Here is a 14,875-nt window from a genome sequence, read left to right as displayed (position 1 = left end):
AAAACAAATGTGGTCAATATATGCCAATCATGTGATCACTGAGACACACTGGTTTTCTCTAGAGGTCCACAGCTGAAATAGTTTTAATTAAGTCCCTGTTCGCAGGATTTGTACTTTAAATGTTGGGCTTGCAGTCACTCTCCTCACTCCCAGACGAAGCGCCAGCAGAGCGTCCACTCGGTACACTCATTAAGTGTGTTCATCATTCGGCGCAAGCCAGAGCGCATGACAGTAATTCACTCCTGACCTGTAGTATGATACTGTATAAACCACCTACAAACCATAGATAGGTGGTGGTATCTCACTCGTGTTACTTGAGGAAGTCAAGCAGTACGGTTATATAGAGTGACCGACATGGATTTGGATCTGGATCTTGTTGCTTCGTGCCTTCTTAGACTTTAATAGAGTCTGTTTCTAGAGGAACTACACTATTTCCAAGGACTGTGTTTTTACTTTTTACCACTTTTTTTCACGGTTTATTAATTCATCTCTAATACGGGTGTAACGGGTATTCCACCCCACCCAATCGCATATATATAGTGTGGGTGAGTAGAACATGCGATGTTACCGGTGTGGTGCGTATACCTGCAGGCTCACAGGAGGTCTGAGCCTCCGCTAGTGAGAGCCTGGGGTGAATCCTCTGGAACGAATCTTCTTTCAGCGCCTCCACCTGTGTAGGATTCTATGGAAGTGTAGAATGACCCTACATAGGAACCCAATCAGAAACCTCACACACAGTGATTATATAACTAAGGACTTTACTAACGAATAATAATGATAACCTGTGTCTCTCTCACGGTGAGACACTAACAGTGACGTCTCGCAGGACGATTCCCCAACACTAGGTGATCCCACCCAGTGTCCCAAGAACCCCACCCAATGTCCCGTACTCCTACAGAGATAGTCAATGGGTGACTGCGCAGTCACTAAGAACCTCTAGGCCTGTTGGTGCACATATGATGGTATAATACCTGCCGAGCACTCCGGTGCTCGGGTCAGCAACAATCTTCTCAAAGGGTCAGACGTGTGATGAATCCGTCTGATCCTCCAACCGAACTCCTTGCACGTGCGGACCTCTAGGGCGGTCCCACTCTGGAATCGTCTCTGTGGACCCCAACGTGGGTCCAACCGCTTCCACAGGAACAGCAGCAGCCGCTGTGTCCCTATCTATATAAATGGTACTAACGTGACAGGAACCCTAACCTAGGGCCTGTCCCTGTAGTACAGCAACCTGTAGTGGCTTGGGGAACTCCTAGGGCCTGCAGGGGTTATGACCTGTCCCACTCCCCCAACTACCCAAGTCCCTTCGGTAAGTGATCTGGAATGGACTAGAGTACTCTTCCATGCAGTACTTGGGCGTCTACCTACTGTTGGCTAGCCTAGTGCAGATCCTCTCCAGAATTCCTGACCTCGTTAACAGGCTATCCCTTCAGGCATCCTACCCCTAGCGCTACCTCAAGGTGACTAGAACAGCTATAGCCCTTCTCCAGACCCACTCTCTCTAACTAGTCCCAGCGCCTACCGCAGCAAGCTGTAACTCACTGGAGGCTGCAGCCAACGTGCTGCGCAACAAGGTGCCTGCCTATCAGACCTCACAGCACTGCTCGCTGTGACCCTGACAATGCAGCACTCTAACACTAAGGGCAGCGTCCCTATCTTGGGCCTCCCTCAGTACTTAACCCACTACACTAGTGGGGGGTTGGGGCCTACCTGGGGTGTGGGTACCTATGGGGTGCAGGAGCTGCTCTCACTCCCCGCACCCTTCTTCCCTCACAGCTCCCTAGCTCCAACTCTCTATCACCTTCTGAACAGTTACCCACCCAACTAGTGGGGAGTTGGGGTCTACCTGGAGTGTAGGTACCTATATGGGGCAGAAGCTGCACTCGCTCCCTAGCTCCCTACTTCCCTAACAGCTCCCTGACTCCAACTCTCTAACTGCAGACTTCCTTCTCTCAGCTCCCACTAATGTAAGTGGCAGGGTCCCTAACCTGAGGGCTGCCCCTGGCAACACTCACCTTACTGGGGAGCTGAGCTATCCTGGACCAAAGGGGGTGCTGGCCTAATACAGGGGAGTCCCTCTCTCCTGTACCCTACCTCCTTCCCTCACAGGGTCCCTCCGCTGACTGACTAGCGTGGTGCAAGCCCGCGAAATGTATCCTTTCCTCCAGGGCAGTCCTGCAGCCCTATTGGCTCCTATGAAGCACCTGATGTGCTTGGCCCTAAGCCTCATGGGAATTGTAGTCCCGTGGAGGCTGTACTTACATTGGGGCCGCGTGCGCGCCTTTCCTGCACCTACACTAACCCCTAATGGCCGCCACAACCTCTCACTATCTATCCCTACTCTCGCGCGACTCTCCTGCGCCTTCCCTGCCCTCACGCAACTGTTCCCTGCCCTCGCGCGATCTTCTGCGCATGCGCGACTATCTCGGCTTACTCCTACACTCGCGCGATCACTGCGCGTGCGCGAGTGGTTGCGTAATGGCGACGCTCTCCTCGCCAGCCGCCGGGACCTTAGAGACGCGACCGCGGCCTTAGCAACGGCCCGATCGCGTCCCCGGCAACCGGCCTGCTCGCGGAGACAGCGCACCGCTCCCTGCAACGGCCCCCACCCTTGGGATGGCCGTCGGGTCTGCCGCTGTCCTCCGGCAGTACCCGGCATCGCTTGTGCCCACGGAGGCTCCCGAGGGGGTCGCAGGGGGCAAAGGGTGACCTGGCTACACGGGGGTATTAGATTTCGAGTCTTCCAGTCTTCGGGGATGCAGTTCACCACCAAGCAATGCTCTCTGTGTCTCCGACAGCATACAAGTCCCAGGGCACACAGTAGGTTTGAATCTCCCTCTCGGATCCGTGCCGTGTCGTTCTCCGCGTCTCCGGCAGAATACAAGTCCCAGGGCACACAGTAGGTTTGAATTTCCCGCTCGGATCGGTGCCAAGTGTCGTTCTCCGTGTCTCCCGCAGAATACAAGTCCCAGGGCACAAATGAAGATTGAATCTCCCGCTCGGATCGGCCCTTAGACTTGTTCCAGTGTAGCTCTGGTAAGCGTTCAGAACACACCTCTTGGTCAGCTGGCACGCTGACTCCCGGACTACCACTGGAGCTCAGATCTACTCCTCTTTCCATAGTTTCCCTGTCTCCATAGGAAAGCATGGAAGACGGGGTCGTGACCAATCACAGCGTAGATGCTGTGTGGGAACCAATCACAGCACGAGAGCTCGCCTGTGTTGACCAATCCAGGCTGGGGGTGTGATCGGTCAGCCAGGACAGCCTCCAAGGGGGCGGGCTTATGTGAGTGCAGGTATTACCAACCGGCCAATCAGAATCTTGCCAGCAGCGGGATAGGTGCCTCAGTGTCTGGGGTAGACAATGGCTTCACACATATGACGTCTAGTTTCGCTGTTTGGAATGGAGTGTGTGACGCGTCGCGTCATGTTGAAAAACCTGAATGATACAATTTTAATCAAAACAGAACGACCTGTCTTTTTTTGCGTATTTATAACTGGTAATATAGTAATTATACATTATTATTGTAATATTATTCAGAACAGCCTTACTGTGATAATAGTTCCCTTTTTGTTAACCAACAGTATATAATAAAACATCCGCGCTGCGTCACGTAACAGATTCCACTTGGCGGACAATTTTGACGAAGATTAAATAATTTAAATAGGCTCACAGATTTGTTACAGTACATACCATTAAAGAGGCAATACAAGCAGGCAATGTTTTTATTTTAAAGATGGGATTGAAACGGGGTCGCCGGAGCTGAATCCCATTAATTTCAGCTCCGGGGACCCTCTCCTTTCGGAGATACAGACCTCCGTAGGTGGTGCTGGTAGCAAGGGATCACGTAATCGGGGGTGTTTCAAAGCTCCCGCATCCTGCGGGCCAATAGGAAGCCGTGACATCATCAGGTTCAACTTCCTATTGGTCCGCATGACGCGGGAGCGTTAAAATTCACTGAGATCACCACACACCCTTTGGAGGTCTGTATATCGGGAAGCAGGGGGCCCCCCCAGAGCTGAAATTAATGGGGTCCAGCTCCGGAGTCGCCCTGCTTCACCCCTATGTTACAAAACAGTAATTTTAAAAAGCCTGAAGGCGCATGCGCAAAGCAGCTGAGTGAATGGAGGCGTAGTTCCTGCGCTCCGTTCCTACCGGCACTAAGAAAGATCATAATCGGCATAAAAAAAACACATCCACACTGTGGACACGGCTAGCCGCAGACGGTGGAACCTCCCAGGATGACCACCAGGTCCCAATCCCCCAAAATATCCGGCGTTTTAACCGACTATTTAAAAAAAAAAGTATATGGCATGAGCGGGAGGATCCAGAGCTCCAACCCCGAGCGGGGGCTCCGACTCCGACGGAGAACGATCGGGCGACAGGAGCTCTAAAAGGGACAAGCGCATGGTGACTAGAAGTGACCTTGGGGGAATTTTGTGGAGAAATCAAATCCTTCTTCTTCAAAAAAAAAGCGCGCTGAGCTGAGACAGGACATCACTAACATTGGGGACAGAACAGATAATATAGAGAAGCGATTAGACTCCCCCATCAGAGTGCTCACCATAAACAAGGTGTGGCTGCGGGGCCGAGGTGGGGATTTGATATAACACCAACCTCCAGCCGCGAGGGCGCGTCTTGAGTGTAGATTGGTCGAGGTAGCCGGGTTGGGGTTGGAGAGGTCAGAATAGTCAAAGGTACTTGCCGAGGTCGGGGTTGGAGAGGTGCGGATCGTCGTGGTACTTTGCCGAGGTCGGGATTGGAGAGGTGCGGATCGTCGTGGTACTTTGCCGAGGTTGGGATTGGAGAGGTGCGGATCGTTGTGATACTTTGCCATAGTCTGAATTGGAGAGGTGCGGATCGTCGTGGTACTTTGCCGAGGTTGGGATTGGAGAGGTGCGGATCGTTGTGATACTTTGCCATAGTCTGAATTGGAGAGGTGCGGATCGTCGTGGTACTTTGCCGAGGTCAGGATTGGAGAGGTGCGGATCGTCGTGGTACTTTGCCATAGTCTGAATTGGAGAGGTGCGGATCGTCGTGGTACTTTGCCGAGGACGAGATTGGAGAGGTGCGGATCGTCGTGGTACTTTGCCGAGGTCGGGGTTGGAGAGATGCGGATCGTTGGAGGTACTTTGCCGAGGTCGGGATTGGAGAGGTGCGGATCGTCGTGGTACTTTGCCGAGGTCGGGATTGGAGAGGCGCGGATCGTTGTAGGTACTTTGCCGAGGTCGGGGTTGGAGAGGCGTGGATCGTCGTGGTACTTTGCCGTAGTCGGAATTGGAGAGGTGCGGATCGTCGTGGTACTTTGCCGAGGACGAGATTGGAGAAGTGCGGGTCGTCATGGTACTTTGCCGAGGACGGGGTTGGAGAGGTGCGGATCGTCGTGGTACTTTGCCGAGGTCGGGATTGGAGAGGTGCGGATCGTGGTGGTACTTTGCCGTAGTCGGGATTGGAGAGGTGCGGATCGTCGTGGTACTTTGCAGTAGCCGGGTTTGGAGAGGTGCGGATTGTCGTGGTACTTTGCCGAGGTCGGGATTGGAGAGGTGCGGATCATCGTGGTACTTTGCCGAGGTCGGGTTGGAGAGGTGCAGATTGTCATGGTACTTTGCCGTAGTCGGGATTGGAGAGGTGCGGATCGTCGTGGTACTTTGCCGAGGTCGGGTTGGAGAGGTGCGGATCGTCGTGGTACTTTGCCGAGGTTGGGATTGGAGAGGTGCGGATCGTCGTGGTACTTTGCCGAGGTCGGGGGTTGGAGAGGTGCGGATCGTCGTTGTACTTTGCCGAGGTCGGGGGTTGGAGAGGTGCGGATCGTCGTGGTACTTTGCCGAGGTCGGGGTTGGAGAGGTGCGGATCGTTGTAGGTACTTTGCCGAGGTCGGGGTTGGAGAGGTGCGGATCGTCGTGGTACTTTGCCGAGGTCGGGTTGGAGAGGTGCGGATCGTTGTAGGTACTTTGCCGAGGTCGGGGTTGGAGAGGTGCAGATCGTGGTGGTACTTTGCCGTAGCCGGGTTTGGATAGGTGCGGATCTTCGTGGTACTTTGCTGCGTCGGGGTTGGAGAGGTGCGGATCGTCGTGGTACTTTGCCGTAGTCGGGATTGGAGAGGTGCGGATCATCGTGGTACTTTGCCGAGGTCGGGTTGGAGAGGTGCAGATTGTCATGGTACTTTGCCGTAGTCGGGATTGGAGAGGTGCGGATCGTCGTGGTACTTTGCCGAGGTCGGGTTGGAGAGGTGCGGATCGTCGTGGTACTTTGCCGAGGTTGGGATTGGAGAGGTGCGGATCGTCGTGGTACTTTGCCGAGGTCGGGGGTTGGAGAGGTGCGGATCGTCGTTGTACTTTGCCGAGGTCGGGGGTTGGAGAGGTGCGGATCGTCGTGGTACTTTGCCGAGGTCGGAATTGGAGAGGTGCGGATCGTTGTAGGTACTTTGCCGAGGTCGGGGTTGGAGAGGTGCGGATCGTCGTGGTACTTTGCCGAGGTCGGGTTGGAGAGGTGCGGATCGTTGTAGGTACTTTGCCGAGGTCGGGGTTGGAGAGGTGCAGATCGTGGTGGTACTTTGCCGTAGCCGGGTTTGGATAGGTGCGGATCTTCGTGGTACTTTGCTGCGTCGGGGTTGGAGAGGTGCGGATCGTCGTGGTACTTTGCCGAGGTCGGGGTTGGAGAGGTGCGGATCTTCGTGGTACTTTGCTGCGTCGGGGTTGGAGAGGTGCGGATCGTCGTGGTACTTTGCCGAGGTCGGGGTTGGAGAGGTGTGGATCGTCGTGGTACTTTGCCGAGGTCGGGTTGGAGAGGTGCAGATCGTGGTGGTACTTTGCCGTAGCCGGGTTTGGATAGGTGCGGATCTTCGTGGTACTTTGCTGCGTCGGGGTTGGAGAGGTGCGGATCGTCGTGGTACTTTGCCGAGGTCGGGGATGGAGAGGTGCGGATCGTCGTGGTACTTTGCCGTAGTCGGGATTAGAGAGGTGCGGATCGTCGTGGTACTTTGCCGTGGTCCGGGTTGGAGAGGTGCGGATCGTCATGGTAGTTTGCCGAGGTCGGGATTGGAGAGGTGCGGATCGTTGTAGGTACTTTGCCGTAGTCGGGATTGGAGAGGTGCGGATCGTCGTGGTACTTTGCCGAGGTCGGGGATTGAGAGGTGCAGATCGTGGTGGTACTTTGCCGTAGTCGGGATTGGAGAGGTGCGGATCGTCGTGGTACTTTGCCGAGGTCGGGGATTGAGAGGTGCAGATCGTGGTGGTACTTTGCCGTAGCCGGGTTTGGATAGGTGCGGATCGTCGTGGTACTTTGCTGCGTCGGGGTTGGAGAGGTGCGGATCATCGTGGTACTTTGCCGAGGTCGGGGATTGGAGAGGTGCGGATCGTCGTGGTACTTTGCCGAGGTCTGGATTGGAGAGGTGCGGATCGTCGTGGTACTTTGCCGAGGTCGGTGTTGGAGAGGTGCGGATCGTTGTAGGTACTTTGCCGTAGCCAGGTTTGGAGAGGTGCGGATCGTCGTGGTACTTTGCTGCGTCGGGGTTGGAGAGGTGCGGATCGTTGTAGGTACTTTGCCGAGGTCGGGTTGGAGAGGTGCGGATCGTTGTAGGTACTTTGCCGAGATCGGGATTGGAGAGGTGCGGATCGTCGTGGTACTTTGCCGTAGTTGGGATTAGAGAGGTGCGGGTCGTTGTAGGTACTTTGCCGAGGTCTGGATTGGAGAGGTGTGGATCGTTGTAGGTACTTTGCCGTAGTCTGGATTGGAGAGGTGCGGATCGTTGTAGGTACTTTGCCGTAGTCGGGATTGAAGTGGTGCGGGTCGTTGTAGGTACTTTGCCGAGGTCAGGATTGGAGCAGTGCGGATCGTTGTAGGTACTTTGCCGAGGTCGGGATTGGAGAGGTGCGGATCGTCGTGGTACTTTGCCGAGGTCGGGATTGGAGAGGTGCGGATCGTTGTAGGTACTTTGCCGAGGTCGGGATTGGAGAGGTGCGGATCGTCGTGGTACTTTGCCGAGGTCGGGATTGGAGAGGTGCGGATCGTCGTGGTACTTTGCCGAGGTCGGGATTGGAGAGGTGCGGATCGTTGTAGGTACTTTGCCGAGGTCGGGGTTGGAGAGGTGCGGATCGTCGTGGTACTTTGCCGAGGTCGGGGGTTGGAGAGGTGCGGATCGTCGTGGTACTTTGCCGAGGTCGGGATTGGAGAGGTGCGGATCGTTGTAGGTACTTTGCCGAGGTCGGGATTGGAGAGGTGCGGATCGTTGTAGGTACTTTGCCGAGGTCGGGGGTTGGAGAGGTGTCGATCGTCGTGGTAAGCCGGGGTCAGGAGAATAGAAGAGCGGAGTACAGATGAGAGCCAAGGTCAGACAAGGAGGAGACGCCACAGGACAAGGAGGCAGGAATCTCAGTAAGCACTTCGCACAAGGAAATTATTATGCTCTGCCGATTTGCCAGGCTGACCATATAAGGGGAGTGAGGTCCAATGAGGAGCAGGATGGAGGAGCACGTCAGTATGTCTGACTGTGATTGGCTGTCTGGATGCCAGTGGCAGGTGTGGGAAGTATGAAGAAAGGTGATGCGGCGCAAGTGTGGGTGCAACCTGGAGGCGGGACCAGGAGAGACTGTATTTCCAGCAGCACGGGATTTACCAATATATGACAAATATCTGCTCCCTGATATAATCGCTCGCATACAGACGCGAAGTGGCTGTTTTTACGGTTTGAAGATTTTTAAGTGAGTCCAACCAGGAAAAAGTTACAAACCGGGGACATTGGAACAATTTTGTGAAAATTGTCAGGACGCCGGGACGTTTAATGAAAACCCGGGACTGTCCCGGCTACACCGGGATGTAAGGTCACCCGACCTTTATTGTTTCTTCCTCTCTCTCTCTCCCCCTCTATTTATCTCTCTCTCTCTGCCATTTTCTCTCTCTATCTGTCCCATTCGTGCTCTCACTCTTTTTCACTCTCTCTCTCTCTCTCTTTCTTTTCCTTTCTTTCTCTCTCTCCCTTTTCTTTCTTTCTTTCTCTCTCCGGTTTTCTTTCTTTCCCTCCCTTCTTATTCTGTCTCTCTGTCTGACCCCCTCTCTATTTTCTCACGATCATTCCTTATATCTGTTCTTTCTTTCCCTTCTTTCTTTATTAATCTGCTCCCTCCCCTCTCTCTCTTTCCTTTTACTCTCCTTTCTCTATAATCATCTTTCTCTATACATCTCTCTTCTTTCTTTCGTCTCTATCTTGATTTCTCTCTCCCGTTCTTTATTTGTTATCTCTTTCTATCTCTTTCTCTCTCTCTCTCTCTTTCTATATCTCTCACTCTCTCTTTCTATCTCTCTCTCGCTCTCTTTCTATCTCTCTCTCTTTCTATCTCTCTCTCTTTCTATCTCTCTCTCTCTCTCTCTCTCGCTCTTTCTATCTCTCTCTCTCTTTCTATCTCTCTCTCTTTCTATATCTCTCTCTCTCTCTTTCTATATCTCTCTTTCTATCTCTCTCTCTTTCTATCTCTCTCTCTCTCTTTCTATCTCTCTCTTTTCTATCTCTCTTTCTATCTCTCTCTCTCTATAACTCTCTCTCTTTCTATCTCTCTCTCTCTCGCTCTCTCTTTCTATCTCTCTCTCTCTTTCTATATATCTCTCTCTCTTTCTATATATATCTCTCTCTTTCTATCTCTCTCTCTTTCTGTCTCTCTCTTTCTCTTTCTATCTCTCTCTCTCCTTCTATATCTCTCTCTCTCTTTCTATCTCTCTCTTTCTATATCTCTCTCTCTCTTTCTATCTCTCTCTTTCTATATCTCTCTCTCTCTCTATATATATATATATATCTCTCTATATATATATATCTCTCTCTCTCTCTCTCTTTCTATCTCTCTCTCTTTCTATCTCTCTCTTTCTCTTTCTCTCTCTCCTTCTATATCTCTCTCTCTCTCTCTTTCTATATCTCTCTCTCTTTCTATATCTCTCTCTCTCTCTTTCTATCTCTCTCTTTCTATATCTCTCTCTCTCTCTCTTTCTCTCTCTCTCTCTCTCTATCTCTCTCTCTCTCTCTCTCTCTCTCTCTCCCTTCTTTCTTTTTTTCTTCTTCTGTCTCTATCTTGATTTCACTTGCTCTCTCTCTCTAGCTCTCTCTCTTTTCTAGTTTCTCCCCCCCCCACCTCCCCCCACCCCCATCCCCTCTCTCCCCTTTCCTCTCTGTAACTGTAATTACAACCGCGGCCTCCCTGTCCCTCTGTGAACCATCACTGTTCCCTACACAGTGTCCTGGGATGAATTCTTTATCATCCATGTCCCCTGCACTGTAATAAGCCCCCATGTCTGTAGGCACTCCTCCTATGTACCAGCTTGCCTCTGGCTTCTCCTCTTTAACCCCCTCCCCATGAGACCCTGTTCAGTTGCTAGATGGAAACTCATTCGTTTTCCACCTCTCCTGCTCGCCCGACTCCTTCCCATCTCTGACAGCCGTTTACGGGGGTAGAATTCTGATTCGGTCCATGTATCTGCAGTGAACTCAGAGTGATCCGTCATGTTACAGCTGCTGTGCTATTTCTAATGGGTGGTTAAAAAATAATCCATCATTGGGTCCATCCACTAATGACAGGGGCGTGTTTAATGGGTTAAAGGGTCAGTCCCACTTGGGGGCAAAGTGACCTGATGACAGGGACGTGTGTAATGGGTTAAAGGGTCAGTCCCACGTAGGGGGCAAAGTGACCTAATGACAGGGACGTGTGTAATGGGTTAAAGCGTCAGTCCCACGTAGGAGCAAAGGGACCTAATGACAGGGACGTGTTTAATGGGTTAAAGGGTCAGACCCAAGTAGGAGCCAAGTGACCTAATGACAGGGACGTGTGTAATGGGTTAATAAAGGGTCAGTCCCACGTAGGAGCAAAGTGACCTAATGACAGGGATGTGTTTAATGGGTTAAAGGGTCAGTCCCATGTAGGGGCAAAGTGTCCTAATGACAGGGACGTGTGTAATGGGTTAAAGCGTCAGTCCCACGTAGGAGCAAAGGGACCTAATGACAGGGACGCGTTTAATGGGTTAAAGGGTCAGTCCCACTTGGGGGCAAAGTGACCTGATGACAGGGACGTGTGTCATGGGTTAAAGGGTCAGTCCCACGTAGGGGGCAAAGTGACCTAATGACAGGGATGTGTTTAATGGGTTAAAGGGTCAGCCCCACGTAGGGGCAAAGTGACCTAATGACAGGGACGTGTGTAATGGGTTAAAGCGTCAGTCCCACGTAGGAGCAAAGGGACCTAATGACAGGGACGCGTTTAATGGGTTAAAGGGTCAGTCCCACTTGGGGGCAAAGTGACCTAATGACAGGGACGTGTGTAATGGGTTAAAGGGTCAGTCCCACGTAGGAGCAAAGTGACCTAATGACAGGGACGTGTGTAATGGGTTAAAGCGTCAGTCCCACGTAGGAGCAAAGGGACCTAATGACAGGGACGCGTTTAATGGGTTAAAGGGTCAGACCCAAGTAGGAGCAAAGTGACCTAATGACAGGGACGTGTGTAATGGGTTAAAGGGTCAGTCCCATATAGGAGCAAAGTGACCTAATGACAGGGATGTGTTTAATGGGTTAAAGGGTCAGTCCCATATAGGAGCAAAGTGACCTAATGACAGGGACGTGTTTAATGGGCTAAAGGGTCAGACCCAAGTAGGAGCAAAGTGACCTAATGACAGGGACGTGTGTAATGGGTTAAAGGGTCAGACCCAAGTAGGAGCAAAGTGACCTAATGACAGGGACGTGTGTAATGGGTTAAAGGGTCAGTCCCATATAGGAGCAAAGTGACCTAATGACAGGGACGTGTTTAATGGGTTAAAGGGTCAGTCCCACGTAGGGGCAAAGTGACCTAATAACAGGGACGTGTTTAATGGGTTAAAGGGTCAGTCCCACGTAGGGGCAAAGTGACCCAATGACAGGGACGTGTGTAATGGGTTAAAGGGTCAGTCCCATATAGGAGCAAAGTGACCTAATGACAGGGACGTGTTTAATGGGTTAAAGGGTCAGTCCCACGTAGGGGCAAAGTGACCTAATAACAGGGACGTGTTTAATGGGTTAAAGGGTCAGTCCCACGTAGGGGCAAAGTGACCCAATGACAGGGACGTGTGAACAATAACAGTCTTGGTTGCTTTATTATAGACTGATAAGAGTCAGACAAACAGGGCTGGTTTACTGGCAAGTTCAACAGAGGCACCCGAAAAGCATTAATTAGAAGGAGAGAGAGAGTGTGAATGTGTGTGTGTGTGTGTGTGTGTGTGTGTGTGTGTGTGTGTGTGTGTGTGTGTGTGTGTGTGTGTGTGTGTGTGTGTGTGTGTGTGTGTGTGTGTGTGTGTGTGTGTGTGTGTGTGTGTGATGTGTAATAGGGGACATCCCCAAGAGCCAAGTGTAACCTTAATTCGCCTGCGCAGACAGGTATAGTAGCAGTATAATCAGGGAGCTGAATCCGACTCTAAACATCCTCTAATTAGCAAAGCCATTGATACAATCTGATCTGTGTTTGTCATTAAAAGAGCAGCTGGTGCTTTGAACAATCAGGATCACAGAGGAGTCTTATTAGCAAGATCAAAGATATCTTCACTACTAAAACAAACAATACAGTCCCAGTGCCACTTCCCACTTACTAAATACGTGTGTGTCTGTGTGTGTGTGTGTGTGTGTGCGCATGCATGCGTGTGTGTGTGCGTGTGTGTCACGGTGTGTCAATTACAGCAGGGCCCCGGGTATACGGCGGGTTCCTTTCCAGGGGCCCGCCGTATAGTGAAAATCGCAGGAAAGCGGATCCGTCGTTTTCGCCGTTCTGCGCATGCGTGGCCTATGGTCTGCGCGCGCAATCTGCGGTCTGTGCGCAGACAACGGTCTGCGCATGCGCCTGGGCGCAACCGCCCGTTCTGCGCATACGCGACTGAGAATCAAAGATGGCGGCCCCCTTCTCGGTGCCGCCGTATCGACGCGAAGCGCCGAGAAGCGGGGCCCTGCTGTAATTACATTCAAGCTACAGAACATGCCACTGTCATAAAGTCACATTGCTCCTACGTGGGACTTACCCTTTAACCCATTACACACGTCCCTGTCATTAGGTCACTTTGCTCCTACGTGGGACTGACACTTTAACCCATTAAACACGTCCCTGTCATTAGGTCACTTTGCCCCTACATGGGACTGACCCTTTAACCCATTACACACGTCCCTGTCATAAAGTCACATTGCTCCTACGTGGGACTTACCCTTTAACCCATTACACACGTCCCTGTCATTAGGTCACTTTGCTCCTACGTGGGACTGACACTTTAACCCATTAAACACGTCCCTGTCATTAGGTCACTTTGCCCCTACATGGGACTGAACCTTTAACCCATTAAACACGTCCCTGTCATTAGGTCACTTTGCCCCTACGTGGGACTGACACTTTAACCCATTAAACACGTCCCTGTCATTAGGTCACTTTGCTCCTACGTGGGACTGACACTTTAACCCATTAAACACGTCCCTGTCATTAGGTCACTTTGCCCCTACGTGGGACTGACCCTTTAACCCATTAAACACGTCCCTGTCATTAGGTCACTTTGCCCCTACGTGGGACTGACACTTTAACCCATTAAACACGTCCCTGTCATTAGGTCACTTTGCTCCTACGTGGGACTGACACTTTAACCCATTAAACACGTCCCTGTCATTAGGTCACTTTGCCCCTACGTGGGACTGACCCTTTAACCCATTAAATACGTCCCTGTCATTAGGTCACTTTGCCCCTACGTGGGACTGACCCTTTAACCCATTACACACGTCCCTGTCATTAGGTCACTTTGCCCCTACGTGGGACTGACCCTTTAACCCATTAAACACGTCCCTGTCATTAGGTCACTTTGCCCCTACGTAGGACTGACACTTTAACCCATTAAACACGTCCCTGTCATTAGGTCACGCTGCTCCTACACAGAGAGACACCCCACCTATAGTCACAGTGGTTTCTGCACCTCTCACCGACAGCTGTAAATACCTCTGTCTCACACATTTCTGAGCCTCGGTTTGTAATCCCGCAGATAAAACACTTTTATTCCCTTAATGGGCTTCTCTATTTAATCAAATGAATGTGCAGCTATCAAACCTCCGTTGTATCCCTGTGTCTTCAATTACGCTTTATAGTTTTAAACACAACTGTAGCGTTTTCATGACAATCAATGCATTTTCCCTCCGTCTCCTTTTTCACTTCCCCTCCTTCCTGCCTCTTAAAAGCCTGTCTCTTTTCCCTGTGTCATAGTTTGTCTATTTTATGCGTTCCTGCTTCTAATTTATTCTGCTGTTCATCCCCTCTCTCTCTCCCTCCCTCTCCCTCTCCCTCGCTCTCTCTCTCTCCCTCCCTCTCTCCCTCCCTCTCTCCCTCCCTCTCTCTCTCCCTCTCCCTCTGTCCCTCTCTCCTCTCCCATCTTTCCCCCACTCTCTCCCCTTCCATCTCTCCCGACACTCACTCTCTCCCTCACTCTCTCCCATCTTTCCCTCACTCTCCCCACTCCCATCTCTCCCTCACTCTCTCCTCTCCCATCTCTCTCTCACTCTCTGCCCCCCCATCTTTCCCTCACTCTCTCCCCTCCCATCTCTCCCGACCTTCACTCTCGAATCTCTTCCTCACTCTCCCCCTCCTATCTCTCCCTCACTCTCTTCCTCACTCTCCCCCCTCCCATCTCTCCCTCACTCTTCCCCCTCCCATCTCTCCCTCACTCGCCCTCTCCCATCTCTCTCACCTCCCATCTCTCCCTCACTCTCTCCACTCCCATCTCTCACTCTCCCTTACTCTCTCCCCTCCCATCTCTCCCTCAATCTCTCCTCTGCCATCTCTCCCTCACTCTCTGCCCCCCCATCTTTCCCTCACTCTCCCCTCCCATCTCTCCTGACCTTCACTCTCTCGCATCTCT

This window comes from Ascaphus truei, chromosome 20, assembly GCF_040206685.1.
Source record: "Ascaphus truei isolate aAscTru1 chromosome 20, aAscTru1.hap1, whole genome shotgun sequence".
Classification (NCBI taxonomy): Eukaryota; Metazoa; Chordata; class Amphibia; order Anura; family Ascaphidae; genus Ascaphus; species Ascaphus truei.
Note: the sequence above shows the minus strand (reverse complement) of the source record.